The sequence below is a fragment of the Atheta coriaria genome, unplaced genomic scaffold, assembly GCF_025399875.1.
Source record: "Atheta coriaria isolate IRGN ID8LTWV9N9 unplaced genomic scaffold, Caltech_Dcor_3.1 hic_scaffold_9_pilon, whole genome shotgun sequence".
Taxonomy (NCBI): Eukaryota; Metazoa; Arthropoda; class Insecta; order Coleoptera; family Staphylinidae; genus Dalotia; species Dalotia coriaria.
The window spans coordinates 1150029-1166274 of NW_027045451.1; the positions used below are offsets into that span (position 1 = coordinate 1150029).

The following is a 16246-nucleotide window of genomic DNA, read 5'->3' on the forward strand; positions in this document are numbered from 1 at the left end:
ATATAAACCAACCAAATTGTACAAATTTCGTCGTTGAATCTAGATACAAAAATTTCAAAGTTATTGAAATATCAGATTCTATGATATTGATTCACGTTCCGCGCCGAATGCAATTCCCGAGTTTGTTTATCAACTGCGCGGCGGCCGCGGTTTTATTTTTAGCCGGCCGTAATATTTATTCAAAGCATCATAACGCAATGCATCCGGGTCCCGAAGCAAAAGTTAATTAATTTCAGCACATTGCGAGCAATTTCGCCAAAGATTCATATATATTCATTTTTATTGCATTTGTTTACATTAGATTGTTGGTGTAACAAAGTAGCGCTGGGAATAGGCAACCAAAGTAGCAACCGGAAGGCCGACCACAACGTCCAGCGCACATTTGTATTTATTATTTACTGCTTAAACTACACGACTATCCGACTAGTTTCAGCCGCAACAGAACGTGAAACGAGTTCTAAACTTGCTGCTGATAACTAACTAGTCAAAGGTGAGTGCAAGTGTGCAAAACAAACAAGAGACACGCGTATGAATATGAATCTGAATGAAAAGTTGCGAGCTAAAATGAACATTAATTTCGTACATAAATCTCTATCAGCGCTAAACAACCGACGAGTAATTTATACAAATTGTACTCACCACACGGACGCCATCTTGGTTTGCTATCACGTGGTGTAAAATTCGTGTTTCTTGTGAAAATGTCTAAATAAGTGTTGCAACGGGTCGTAAAACACGAAAAGCACGCGATTTCGAGTCTAAATATAAATTACATGATACACTACAGCTAGAATTTCTTGTAACGAAACGTAACGAAATTGTGAAAATATCAAAGCTGTGTTTACTTGTGTTATCAAAGAATTTGGACACGTAATCGTCGAAATTGTTCAAACATTTTTATCTCCATCACACTCCCGGTTACTTAGTTACAGTAAAACGTTAAAATATTACTTAAATCACTGCTTAAGTTAAGTAATGTTAGGTTTTCACATAAATAACACACTAATTAAACGCCTCGCACTGTAATTATTGAAATTGTACAGAAATTCGTCCGCTGAACCGAACGCAGCTGAACGTGCTGAACGACTGCGTGTGCAGATTGTGACTAAACATTTTCATGACGACGCGCAGCGCACCACGGACGAATTACGAATGCGCGTTGTACGTTTAGCTGGGCGTGCGTGTATGTGCACATTTTGTTTGCTCTGCTTACAGTGCTCACTCACAACTACCCATATAAAACATTACACAAACACACATTCATTCCCTGATCCGTCCCTAGTCCCCTACGACGGATTTCTGCCTGCGTCCCTTCGTTCGCTCCCTTGTCAATTCATCCATTCATTATGATTCAAACGATTCCAACTATGTGCATCAACAAGCAACTCACAATCGTTACGTTTCGGAAAAAGCTGCAAATTTATCGACGAATTATTCAATATCGGAAATTTATCTGATGTAAGCATTTTGTTTTCGAGTGATTAAAAGTTATGCAGACGATAGGTGAACCCTGACGACCCTGAATTTAAATGAGGTTTATTTTTAAATTTAAATTTAAATTTGTGTTGGATTGTATTGATTACAATCTGTTTTTTTTCGATTTAAAGTAAAAAAAAGTTGCGCCCAACGTGGGGCTCGAACCCACGACCCTGAGATTAAGAGTCTCATGCTCTACCGACTGAGCTAGCCGGGCTGTCTCTCCCAGGCTCAATTTTAAAAGAAAATTTTAAAATTTCACACTTTACGTGATAAAATGATGAATTTAACGCTTTTTTGTTTTCCCTTTGCCTTTTACAAATCGAAAAAATGAAATAAAAGCCCCTGCACCATCATATCGACCCCGTGAGCAGGTCGCACAGCTCGTCGCAGCGTCGCGTCGTACATCTCCCGCCTCCATCCATCGTGACGACGCTGTTTCGCTGTAATTGTGTGCTTGGGCGTCTTTCCGCGCCGCTTTTTGCCTCTTTGCGCGTCCGCTTTTCCATCAAGTGTGCGACAAAAACGCTGCGCCCGTCAAGCCGTTTCGCATCGCGAACATCAACCTCATTCCTGCGCGCGCTAACTCTATTTACCGCGTCCCAGTCGAGACCTTTTCTGGCATCCAGCGGATGGTCTGTCAACTCGAGAGGTATATGCGACACTTTCCTCCTTGCCTATCCTGCCTTGCGACTTGTTACTCACCACTACAATTCACAATGTGCACGATTCATACAGTGTGTCCATGTGAATCAGGAAGCAAATATAAATTGCTAGTATGTACTCGTATTCAAACGCAGTGTGGAGGAAAAATATTACGACGCGTAGATGTAGAGTTGAAGCAGTCGAGAGCGGATTAAGAAGAAAATCTGACAGGGATTATTTCATACGCTATGCGCGAGCGACGCTGACGATGGCTTGGCACTTTTGCGCCTTGACGTCGTCGTCCGCATTCAAACGCAGCAGCGCTTTTCAAAGCCGAACTTTTCCCAACTCTCGACCGGTGTGTGCGGATGTGCAGAGACATGCGGAATTGCGGAAATATCATATATGTACGGTGTAAAAGTCGAGCGGGAAGCCACTTGAATAAAATCGCAAACGCCGCCAACATCGGCACACGAAGGGACTTAATTAAATTTTGTGGTTTCGCGATCAATAGCTACGGAAGTCGTAAGAGGAGGACACGGAAAACTCGCCTCCACCAAGCGAAAACAAGCGATACTTTAAATTAAATTTAGATACTTAGATAGAAGAACACAGAGAAAAAAAAGAGATGCGCCCAACGTGGGGCTCGAACCCACGACCCTGAGATTAAGAGTCTCATGCTCTACCGACTGAGCTAGCCGGGCTTGTTGCATAAAACCAATTTCCTTTCGCTGTACAAAAGTCACATCGATTTTCTCATGGACAAGTAGAAGAGGTCTGCGTGACATTTTCGTTGTAAACTTGTCCTTCCCTTATTCCCCAGTTCCCCCGAGGACACTCGGCACGTCGATTCCAGCCGCACGATTACTCGCAAATGTTGTGCTACACGCTGAAATTCGAAGGTGCGTAGGTGAGTCATCCGTGCATCACTCGTTATTATATCGCACTGTATCTACCACCCTACCACCCGCTGTGGAGTTGGAAAGGATGGCGGGTATTAGCCGCACGCCGGCGGACGCACGAACGCGACAAGACTATTCCGAGAGACACGTGTTGCCATGCCAACAACACCAACTAGATTCGCACTCACTGCCTCACATTCGCGCACACAACTTTATCCACGTGTGCATAACTCCGGAAACTAGAATTTGCATGATGAAGGGACAAGGGATTAGGGATATTAAGGATAATGCGATGGAATGACGAACAGTGGACCTGGACCACCGACCTCTGAACTACCCTTACAAAACCCACGGATTTGATTAGACCTCTACTCATCCCTACAAAATGTCTCCTACCTCCAGTGGCTCATCCAGTGAGGTTTGTAAAACTACAGAACACTTTATTTAATTGATCACTTCTCCTGGAGTCCTCGAGTGATATCGTATTGGATTACACAATGTATCCCTCCGGCGGAGGTGATTGCGTGCGATTCGCACGTGCACTTTACCGAGCAACTTGTCGTCGTGTCGTAGTAAGAAGAGAGAGTTTGAGTGTGAGTAAAGGAGAAGTCCTTGAACCAAACCCTAGGTTGCAAGCAGTTTCGAGCTCCTCGACTCGCTTCCAATTAAGCGTTAAAAGACATACGTTCCTCCTAACGACCGGCTACAGCTTATTTCCATTACGCGCCCCATCTAACTTGGTTAACGCGGAGATTTCGGAGAGTCAAAGAAGACTAGACTTGGTTTTACAACTAGAAAAATCCTACAGACATACACCAAGAGTTGATTTTTTAGGTTATGTTGTCTTTCCTCCAACATTTTGGTATGTCGCTATTCTCTCAGCTGGCAGCGTGCTCATCAATTTTCTTATCGGCGCGGCACACTCCTCGCTGGTGGTCGCACCTAGTTGTCGATGTCGATAAACAAGAGCGCATCGTTGCCAAGTTTCATGTACTCGTAATTCACAACCAAACAAAAATAAAAATTTCGTTGAAAAATGCTTCGTGACGCAACCAATTAGTAGAAAAAACTAAACAGAGGGTAAAATGTAATATTCACCCTCTAAAAATTTTAAGGTTAGATTTAAATGTGGAAAATTCGAGGAAGTTTCTAAGTTATAAGTTTTATTTAATCTCCACGAGGTGTTATCTAGTATTTCAGTGTATCGACACTTTTATGTTGAGCCCTCGCGCCCCTCACACCCCTAACACCATTTTTCCGAGCTTTACGATAGCTTTTATCTACTTTAGCAACAGTTAAGAGTGTTTATAAGCTTTGTAGACTTCGCAGATGTATGAATACAACAAAAGTTTTTATTTCTTACCAGAAAATTTTTAGATTTTCAACATTTCAGCATCTGTAACAGAAAAAGAGAGATTTTTAGTATTTTTCGTATTTTTAGGGTTGGTAATGAAATTATCATGCTTGGCACGCGTGAGCATTTAACTTTTTGCCCTTTATGCATATGTAATTCGAATCGGAAGCACAATTTTGCGCCGTTTTAACCCTCCGTTAGCGGCAATTACTTAACTCGCATTCGCCCTCGTTTTTAGTTTTCGGTTTTTCAAACGCATATGCACGTCGGGGGTTATTAGATCGTTCACCTTGATCGTATGTGCAGTGGCAACCCCTTTCGGCGTCGTTTTTATCAATTACGTAGAAAGAGCCGCCCACGCACTCATTACGTCCGTGTCCATCGACGCTGTTTACTATTTACCGAAAACATGCCCTTAATGCAATTTGAACACATGGTATGTAAATATTGTGGAGTGGACGCGTATTGCGTAAACACATTAATGACGATGGACCTCACCCTTGTCGTTTAATAATTTCTGTAATTTCAACTTTTCGAAATACAAGCACGCATCATATTACTTGATTTATTTCGGTGCGCGCACATATTTTTTGTGCGCGCCTCGTGAGAGGGAAAATGGTGTTATTTATGTTGGGGATTTTTGCATAAACTGTTCGACACATTTTTTGCGCTCGAGTTATTTTCGGGGCTTGGGCGGGTGTTATTTACGAGTCGAGTGTTCATATTTTTCAGCGCCGAAGAAGGTCCGGTCCGGCATTCTATTAACTCCTGTTGCGTTCAACCCCGCAATCCGCTTTCGTGTAAATCCTTCGCGTGGGGATGCGATTTTCGGAGGAAATGCGACCACTCCCATCACGATATTGCCACTTTCAACACGGCTGCATCCTGCTGATAGGTAATGTTTCAAAAACTAACCTCAAACTATTAAAATATTAAATAATTCAAAAAAACTTTAAAAAAATCAAATTTATCGCATTTAATTTCATCCGACAAAAGTGGCTTCCTTAAATTCGAGCATTGAACATATTATATTTTACATATTTCAGAGAAAAAAAATGAAATATAGGACATGAAGGTCCTTGCAGATCCATACATATCTCACATTTTGCATCCTTTTCCCACAGCATGCGTGCGAACGTTTTCCGATTTTCCGTCCGCTGCCACCCCGGAGTTTTCGGTCATGTTAGTAAGATTAATAACGCTCCCCGCGTGCTCTTTTTCTAACCTCAAAAATACTGCAAAGGCTGCAAACTGCGTGCGGTGTTGTACGCGAAATCGACAGCCGCATGAATGGCCCTCTCGAAATACGCCGGGGGAGAAAAAAAGGACAATACGAAGCATATGGAGTGGAAAAAGATAAAACGAGAGCGAAGATGAAACTGTGGAGTTAAGTGACGTATTTCGAGGATGTGCAGGATATATAGGGAATAACTCCACATGTGACGGAGTTTTGCGGGATAAAACACACCGGGGCGAGGCGGGTTGCTGGTCCCGGGTAATTTAAATGCCATTTCGAGGACGTCTCGCACCATTTTTGTTATTTATGGATTTCGGGGAAGTTATACAAAGTGTTATCAGCCTTTAATTTGTATTAATCCACGCGTTAAATTCATCCAGACGACGTCAAAATTTACATAACCTCTAATTTGCTCTATTTCCAGCAGTCGTCTTATTTATATGTGATATGCTAAATGTGAACTTTGAAAATAAGCCACGCCCACTCCGGAAGACGGATGTTTACTTTACCGTGTGCGCGTCGAGCAACTATTCAAGATGTCTCAATGTAGCTCTGTAATTAGATTTTCATGATCAAAGTTTGCGTCAACGCGAATAATTTCGTATTTCATTTGCATACAAATACCTAAATGAGCTGAGGGGGTGGGGATGCGATATTGACCTAACCTAAAAAACTGTGTGAGTGCGGGTGGATTTTGTTGTCGGACAAATATACGCTAAACTAATGGGTAATTTGATGCGCGCACAGTGATTGACTGGATGGCACAATGAACTCGTGTGCGCTCGCATTACATAATAATCCCTCTAATGACATTAAATGCTCATGGAGGCCGGTTGCTGGCCGCGTGCGACGTGTTATTGATTTTGCGGCCGCATGCTAATCATCGGCAAACCGCGCCTCCAGCCGCTTCCAGCCGACGTCTATGCGACACTAGCGCCTCATCATAATCGCAAGTTTAATTCAATTCCACCGCTAATATTGCAGATATAGGTATTGATATTACATTTGCATTATTAATTGCGGAGAGATTGTAGCTATGGATGAAAAACATGTATTTTGGGTTGCCTAGCAAAGAATCAGATCAGTGGCGTAGCAAGTAGTAAAAATATTGTGGTTTTTAGGTTAAATACGTCGAATTATTGATTTAAAGTACAAATATTTTGGTTGTATATAAATAAAATTGTTTAATTTCAATAAAACTCAAATATTTGCAAAAATATTGGCCAAAAACACTTTAATTCCTAAAAAAATCAATTTTTCATCTTAAAATTAGCAAAAAAATTCTAAAATTTTAAAAATCCAAGTCTAAAAACCCAATTTTCTCATATTTTTCATAATTTCCTAGAAATCAATACACATTGCGCCATCTATCAATCCATATTTATACCCTACCTAATATAAAAATATACACTACCTAAATATATTCGTATTGACGCCCGAATAAGTTTTATCAATGCCAATTTATCAAACGCATGAATGTTCAAGTGTCCTCTCAATGAAACGAGCCGAAAAAAAAAAACGTCATATCCTGCTATCACGCGTGTATCCTGCTTATATCCCGCTTATTTTTTTTGTGTGTTGCTCATATTTTGAGGGGCGTTTAGGCACGCTCGGAAAAACCCCGCGGATCGTCGTGTGTCGTTTTCTCCCTTCACGCATGACAATTTGCGAATTTCGAATTTCACTCGACATAAAGACACGCATTAGGTGTATTGAAACGATTTGCTGGCAGGTTCCTTCTGGATTCCGCACGGCCTACAACACATCCTTTACGTAAGCGATTTATATTTTACATTCGCTGTCGTTTTCAATCGCCTTCGAGGCTTATCCTAACGTTTTCTTAAAGTACAGGATCGGACTAGTAATAAATCATGTGTAATAAATAAAAAAAATAAAAAAAATGAATTATTTGAGGTAATTTTTATGTTTTTTTAGAAAATTTAATTTTTTTGAGGTTAGTTTTAAGTGCGACACTGTAAATTTCGTAAATGTCTAAACGAGCGTAACGTTTTACATCGCGTTCACGGTTTTACATCTTCAACAGGCAATTCCGGACGCGATCCCCAACGCGTTCGACGGAAGTAAAACGTTTTGGAAACGCGCAAAATCTGCCTAGGCAACCCACCACACACACACATACGCGGATACAAACATAACCCTAATAAACCCCCTCTAAAATGTAGAAGTAGAATGTATAAGCGCGCCGTGCAGGAAAACGAATTGAGGTAACTCGATGTGAACTGCACCGGAATACACCACACCTTCTCCTGCTTCTTCACTTTCCACCCTCTAAGCCATCCAAGTAGCAGTAGTAGGCAGATCTCACCCGGATTGCTTGCGTCCCGACTCTATGATTTCGCGATTCCGGCTGAATACGAATGTAAGACGCGCGCGTGAGTGTGATGTCTAAGTAAATCTCCCGAAATGGTCTCTCCACCATCGGCAGGAAATAAACCATCGAAAAGACGGCGCGAAATGTATAAAAACATGCATCAAATGCGGATTTTCCCGCGTCATGACCGATGATATACCGTCTGGCTATTTGTGCAGATCAGCGCTTTTCAAAACGCAAAATTCATCTAAACTTTGATATTAAATTCTACATCCGGCAACAAAATAAATATAAAATTAAATTCGCAACCGGTGTTAAATATTCATTGAGTTCTTAGCGGTTTAAAAACTCTTTTTTTTTCTCTCTGTACAATTCTATTTGTCCAACTTTCACAGCGCCAACTTTTTCATTGGACTTTTGGACTTTTATTATTTCAACCGTTGAGCGCGAGCTCGGGCAGTTTGTCGGTGGTTTGGAAAATTTGCCTGCGGAATTTCGTCCTAATTGCCGCCTGGACGAACCGCGAACCACCGAATCGTCGTCGTCGTCGCTCACCAAATGGAATTATCACAACGTGCACAATGCTAACAGTAGCATTACGCATTAGTTAGTATTTAGTAGTGACTTTAACTCACCGTTCACAACTCTCAACGAGATGTTTATTTAGGTAATGTTGGTTGCCTATAGTGAAAAATGGTGTATATATGCTTGCAGTTTAAACGCACCCGATGCACATTCCGACATTTTATTGTTAATTTCATACCCCGACCCCTCGACTGAAAACAGTGGAGCCGACCGGTGGAAGAATGCAACCGGCAGTCATACACATTCATGTAGCGCGACCGGCCGGACGAGGAAATGCTTTTAGCTCGCCGCGGCCGAGCGCAAACCGTCGGGGTGGTTCTCCCCGATGCCACCCCCGGCCACTACCCTCTCATATTCCACGGCACTCCACTCACCGCCTCAACGTCCATGAATGTCCGTTATATACCGAGTGTAGCGTAATTTTAACCTTAAAATATCTTAAAATTTAATTTAAAAGTAAATTTAAGTGATTTTAACCTCAAATTTTTTTTTTTAATAAAATATTTTTTTTAAAGATATAATTTTGATAGCAGCCGGTATATGATAAAGTGTCCGTCGACCTTAAACAGCCCTCCAATTTACACCCTCGCTTATTCTTTTCGGACCTTTTTCGGCCGGAGAGTAAGTGACTCCGCAATGTGCGAGGCGGGTTGCGGCTAGCAGTTGACAGCGCCACTACTATGTGATTCAGCGGCTTCGACTGTCATTACTCATTGGGGAGTTGTGATATTTTGTAGGTTGTACTTCACACACTCTAAAAATTCGGTGTGATTTTCTGATGGAAAAAAACACTTTTACCACAATATCATATAATAAAACATAAAAATAAACCGCCACCTTTGGCACGTTTACAAAAAGAAGCGGCATATTTCATAGGCGCGTTTAGTGCCATTACGCGCGTCCGCCATTTCGCGTCGGAAGAGATTCACCACGAGACGCACGCAACTTAACCTCGCTGAGTATCTCATTCCATCACCTCTGTTCGTGCCACGTAACATTGTATAATGTTGTATATTGGTTGCTTCGGGGGTGGCGCGGTGGAGCCAGCATCCCGTATTGCTCGGAGGTGCGCTCTCCTGTATCGACTAGTAGTGGGGGGCGGTTTAAATCACAACCGCGCGCAGAATTTATGATGGAAATTTGGTGGCGGCGACGGCGGAATAAAGTGTGTTCCGAACACGTAGCGCGCCCAAACACGAAACTATGTTGTCGCAGATAGAACGGCAGAGGGGCGGCAGGGGTGCGTTGCGCATGTTGCGCATAGTTTCTGCTGAGATTCACATTCACTATGACCATCAAAACTATTTTATTCTAATTTTTCAAAAAAAAAAAACGAAAAAAAAAAATCAAAATATTAAAATTTAATCCACTTTACGATGTAAAACAGTAAATTTATTTAAACTTTATTTAAACTAATGGTAAATATATTTATATCCAAAAGATATAAACGTAACATCACGTTTTATTAGTTCCGCGTGTATGTTGGGTTGCCTATATCAGGATATTCACTTCCATTACCATATTACTCGTACTCGTAAAATTTAACCAAACTCACAGGTGAGTTTCTCGGGTTCGCCGCTATCCGACGTTTCGAAAGTTAAAATTACACTCCCCGGGTGATGTATGCGCTCAATCGATGGCTAAGTGTAAAGTGTAAACTGTAAGTACTGACTTTAAACGCGCCCGGCGAGCGAATGAAATTGAACGAGTCTTCTGCCACCTCCTGCGGGTGAATATGCCGTCGGAATGTGGGTGTAATGATAGAAAAAGAACTCTAATTGAAAAATACCTTCGGCACGCGCGCGCGGGGCGTAATAAATCGAACGCTAATTTGGATTTATGGACGCAGGAGACTTTTCTCTCCCTATTTTTTCAAACTAAAACGCGAAAAAAATAATTCCGGATGCATTTTTAAGATGTTAACATTTCAAACGAATAAAAACTGTTCCACGTCGTCAATTATACAAGTAAAAGGGCTTTCCTTGTCGTTTTTTTCTTCCTAGCTTTCTTCACTTCACGTTTCTTACGACGTTCTTTTTAATAACGTGCTGCTAGAAATGTCAGCGCGTTTAATGTTACATCTAGTCTTGGGGGGCGCTGGCATCGCTATAGCCGAAACGACGTCGGATGGTATTTAATACAATGTGACATTTAATTTATGGCCCGTTAATGTTGCGTCGGTGCGCAATTATGGCGAAAATCTCACGCCGCGTGAAAATTTTTTTCGCACCTTCCAAACTAATCATCGTTTATTATCCCACCCAGAGATACACAAAAAATGATTTTTAGCAAGTAGCGACATCTACGCGCAGATTATTAAATTAATGATGTGTTTGATGTGAAATGATGAAAATTGATGATCAAAAAGTTGCGCTCAATTTATAATTATCGCCTCTCGTTGTGAAATGTAATCGGGCTTGTTCGCGAATCGAGGAATCATACCAACCCACCCCCAGGTGTTGGCCGCCTCCGCGTAATTGAAAAAGTTGGCAAACTCGCTTCGTTATTTTCATCTCCGGTGAGAATTCCAACTAATTCCGCTCATATTTAAAAATATTTCGCTTCACGCGTGTGAAAACTACCTTTTTATGAAAAAAATTTAGAAAAAAATGTTTTTAAACTTATGTTGGCACTTTTTTTGTTCGAGGGTGTTAACGATATGAAAAGACGCAAGGCGTCAAGATTCAACATCGCGTCCTTTCATCTTTCACGAGCGAATGATTCCTCAAAAGAATCAAAGAATAACTTCCTTACACTTCTTTACGCTCGCGCCCTCTTTGCACATCCTTAAAATGGACTCGCTGTCGTTTTATTTGCCTGATTCTTCTTATTACTCCTCTCGCCAGCAGCTAAACTTCCACCTACTTTATTTCTGATGATGCTTTTCATCTCGATATTCGTCGATTCTCTCCTCTCTTCGACAGGCGACAATGGAAAAGGGGAGAGAAGAGACGTTTGCTAAATTTGACTCGCGTCTTTGACTTGCGAATTTCGGTGCAAATTCGTTGACTTATTCTTTCTAATTCCCATCTGTTTTACTTGCCTAAGGGTGGCGCCTTTTTACTACCCTGTTAGTACATAAACGTCACGTTGATGTCACTTTTGTCGTCGCGAACGTCTTTCACGTTCAAACTTTGTTTGACGCGAAATTAATTAAAAGAACCCAACTTGTCGACGCATTTTTGACTTTTTATTCTATTCACGATTTACCCACCGAAAAAAAAAACAATATTTTTGTTTCCGTGCTTTGAATTGTGCAATATTAAAATATAATTTACCGTTGATGCGCGAAATTTGCATTCCGTAATCGAATATTTCCACATACACACGCAAAAAAACTCCGCGCATATTGTTTTTTCTCTCCACCTCTCCCACAAGCGATGATTTCCGAATCGCAACCCCTTTGTAATCCAGCAATCTAAATTTTTAACGTTTTGATGAAACATTTTTCCGGCGCAAAAAATGTTTCTGTTTAAATTTGATTTTTTTGTTATTAGTAAATTTAAAACATAAAACACGATCGACTTGCAAACTGCAAGACATGATACGATGTAATATAACATGAAATTACCACCCCCATTAGACGCGCTTGCACCCTCACACTCGGCGTGAGGCAAGAAGAGAGTATTGCCGTCTTGCTTGCGCGCGCGGACGTAAAAATGTTTTCTCGCCATTTTTCTCGCGTTTATCGATTCGGATGCTCCGGCGGCGCTCGGTTGCGTTCGGCGGAGGCGGCTGCGGGGGTGGTTGGCACTCGCGAACGCCGAATGCGGTCGAAAGCGGAGCGCAATGGTCCAAACATGCGATGCTCTCGACGTTCCAGCGTTCCGACGGTTTTATTACTTTCATTACGTGTAACGTGCAAAATTCAGGCACGTATTAAATTAAAATTTACTCCAATAATAATTAAATTAAACTAAAATCACCTTAACACCAAAAAAAAAACAAAATAAATAAATTTTTACATAAAAATTTAAAAAATTAATCCGGATCTGTAATTTTACTTTTTATGGACCGTCTAGGACGTGATCCCGATGTGTAACCATCAATTCGGTTTGTTTCGACGTTCCTCAAACATTTTAATCTGTTTTCCATTGCATTGCACAATTTCCTCGAGTGTATTCAATAAAAAAATTAATAATAACTGTTTGTATGGTTATGATGTGTATGCTTGGTTGCATATAGTAAGAAGATTAAATTTCCACGATGCGCAACGCAATAAAACGCTTTTAAAAGTGCACGGGAAATAAAAGTGTGCATATGAAGCACGATTTGCGTTAAGTGTATGTACACTACGTATTCGACTTACCTCCTTCTCGGTTGGCGGCGTTTATTTATTCATCGCGCAAGAAATTTCATCTCGGCAACGCGCCGCCGCTCGGGAGATTGCGTCTGGTGTTCTTGTCGGTAATCGTCGGAAACTTGTATATTTTATAATCTTCTTAGTCTTCGAAAACTGGTTGCGAGTCATTAAATTATTCAAAAGTGTTCATCAAAGCAGCACTTTTCTGATGGCACGACACGTTTTCTTCTGCTTGTCGTTTATTGAATTTTGTTTGAGTTTAGCAAAAAGTTTTTCCAGTGAAAAAACTTTCGCACACTTTTTAGCAGAAAAAAAAATAATAAAAGAATAAAAAACACACCACTCACACACACTCACCACCACGTTGGAGTGGCGTGTGGCGGCGGCGCGGCGCGTGACACGACGACGTCTCGCCGACTCGTCGAATGCGGTCGTCGGCGGCGGCGGCGCTGGCTTTTATACTCGTCGGGGGGGCTGGCGGTGGGGATGGATGCTGCGCCGCGTGCGTTTCCACAGCGACACGCAGCAGCGGAGCGGCGGAGGGATAGGATCATAATCATATCATGCCATTCCGCCGCCGCCGCACCCACCCCCAACGCGCGCACAACACTCACACGTCTCGCTCCCCTTTGTTCATCCCCACCTCTAACGTCGAAATACATTCGCTAGTTGCAAAGCGCCCTTTCTTCAGTCGGTGACTCTTCCTACCCCGGACAGCATGTTAGTGAATAGCTAAGAAAATGCAACCAAACATACGCGCGACGCACAAAAAAAAAACTGTTTTTGTTTGTTTTATCTTGTAAAACAGCTTGACGCCTTACACCAGCGACTTGATGACATTATCATTAGCTGTCCCAACATCCTAATATCATAATATTAAGGGTTGCTAGCGGGACTTCTGTTTGAAGGGGGCGCAAACGACGATTATCATTACTATCACTCATTATCATTCATATCTGCCTTTTCCTCGAGTGTCCCAAAACGACACCTTGTTTTTCTTAAGGTGTCTTCTTCACCCCCCACAGCGTGTAATTATCATTTAGTGGATTGCGTAATGCTTTACGCAACAAAAACGATGAAATATTGAGGCACGTATTCATTTCATTTCCGTATGCATAATAGAATCGAATAAAACTAAAATAAATTATTACGTATGCAACCAAACATACATAATCAAAATTTTCGTATTTCTTCGGTGTATAATTGTATAAATTTGCAATTTTCCAATTGTGTTGCATTTAATTTCCAACTGGATTAAAATGAGCGATATATTTTACGCCCGAACATCGCGCACAATGTAATTCACTAATCGGGTATTGTTCGGCTGTCATATTTACATTTTTAGCGATTTTCAGCTATTGAAATTCTGTGTTTACAAAACTCAATTCGACATAAAACTTCAATTAATAATTTTTCGCGTTAAAATTTTTTTATTTTTTAGAATTTAAATAAACGCTCATTGAATTTGTGCGTTATCACAAAGCGAGCGCCTGAAACTTTTTAATCTCTCATCGGTTTCCGGTTTGTGCTAAACACACGGTATCACTGGCGGCGCAAAAAGTTCCGAATGAAACATTTTGTTGTTCTGTATGCGTTTGCCATCTGTTTTCATCGCTTCACATATTTGTGAATAGAATTTATTCCAGATAGGTGACAAAGGGTGGAAAAGTTGAGTGAATATAGATATGTGTGCGGGTTTTTCCGAGGTAGAAGTGAGTTTTCTCGACTGCAGGCGGCCTCTACAATCGATTTACTTCAACCACAACGCAGTTCCGGCAAATATCAAGACGCGTCTTGAAAATACTTTAAATATTCACCAATGAATGATTTTTATTTACGAAAAATTTAATTATTATTGACGCTGGAGGCGTAAAAGTATTTTTTTGCGTCGATTTTTATATGAAACGCGCAAATTTATTTCTATATCCGGACGATTTGCTACAATCTGTCTGTTTTTATGAATTGTTTTAAATATTTCCTGCATTTTTTTATTGTATCTGAAAATATATACAATGTGTTTATGAAAATGTAAAAAATTTTCGAATTTGTCAATTTTTTTCTCGGCAATTTGTAAGCCTGTCAAAAGTATTCATTAAGTGCACGGTGTATAAAGCAAACGCAAAGCGTGGAATGCATGTTCATTTGTATTTTGTTGTTTTTCACGCTGTGTGGTGGTTGGTTTCGGTTTTTTTTTTCTCGCGAATGTTTTCCAATGTTTTTCAATGCGGCGTGCAAACGCGCACATTACTGTCACATTCGGTGGTTTAGGCGCTGGCGTCGCATATTTGCACATTATTTTTCCTTTCGGTGTTTTCATATTTCGCGCATTTCGCTCGCGCACCGCGCGAAATTAATGCAAACGTCATAAATTAGTCCAAGGGCCGTTTGCATTGTCCACGCCGGGACTACCACCGCCATTAAATTCATACAAACGTATACTGGACATTAGAAAAGCGCTATTTTGCAAAAAACAAAATTATTTCTTTCTTAAAACTTCACACAACAATAGAAATCATTATCCAAAACGCAAAAAATTTAAATTTGAAGTTAATTTCTTGTTTTTTTGAAGTTTTAACAACAAAAAATCACAAATTTGGTATTTTTTTGATAAAATAACTTGAAAAACTTTAATTTAACGATAAAATTTGTACAAATTTGTTAGTTTATATTAATTTATTCATTAAAACGTTACAGTTTCTTTGTGTATCTCAAAATTTGGTTATTTTTGAGTGTTAATTGCAATTTTTAAAAATAATTTCCCAAATAATGAAATTTTACAATGAAAGCATGAATTTTATTAGTTTCCCATCGAATATCGTTAGCAATTTAGGCCAATATTATAAATTTCGCCCCGCGCCGCGAAAGGGTTGCACGCGATATTTAGTATCACATTGTTGGTGCGGTCTGAGGTCCGATTATTGGTTTATCCGTTCGTGTCGCGGCGGGGCGGCACGATCGCCAGCCGCATTATCAATAACATGCCTTCAATATGGAAATAATAACCCGCCAACCGGCGTATATGTGTGTGTGCACCCCAAAGCTCGACAATCATACGCACCGCGTCGCTTTAGTGGGTCGTCGGTCGCTAATGCTTCCAATTCAAAACATTCAGCTCCCGAAACAAAACAAAACATATTGGTTTAGCGTTGAAACAAAGCCAACCGCACAAAACATTCGATTAAAACACGTTTGCGAAATATTTATAGGTTATATCTTAAATGTTAAGAATTTTAGGTTATGTTGTATTCTTTTCGCTGTGAGATTTCGCACAGATTGTTATTAAGAGCCTGGAAACACGAGAGAATCTCTTCTTCGACGCCCCGTGGTTTAACCTCCGCACAGGGTGCTTTTTTTCGTTCTCTCATTACGCCGCCGCGAGAAAATTTACACCCGTTTATTACCACCCCCGAGACGT

The 16246-nt window shown here is 40.8% G+C and overlaps 1 long non-coding RNA gene and 2 other non-coding genes across 3 annotated transcripts in view; all 3 read right to left on the reverse strand.

Annotated features, from left to right (window-relative positions):
- LOC135799606 (uncharacterized) overlaps window positions 1–13244 on the reverse strand; it is a 32761-nt gene extending 19517 nt beyond the window's left edge. Inside the window, exons 1-2 of the long non-coding RNA XR_010550038.1 lie at window positions 12838–13244; window positions 4384–4416 (exon numbers count right to left, since the gene is read on the reverse strand). This is a non-coding gene — a long non-coding RNA (uncharacterized lncRNA). The remainder of the gene's footprint in view (window positions 1–4383; window positions 4417–12837) is intronic.
- TRNAK-CUU (transfer RNA lysine (anticodon CUU)) lies at window positions 1618–1690 on the reverse strand. Its single transcript has one exon. It is a non-coding gene; the product is annotated as a tRNA-Lys (tRNA).
- Window positions 2750–2822, reverse strand: TRNAK-CUU (transfer RNA lysine (anticodon CUU)). The gene has a single exon. It is a non-coding gene; the product is annotated as a tRNA-Lys (tRNA).
- Window positions 13245–16246: the final 3002 nt, after the last annotated feature.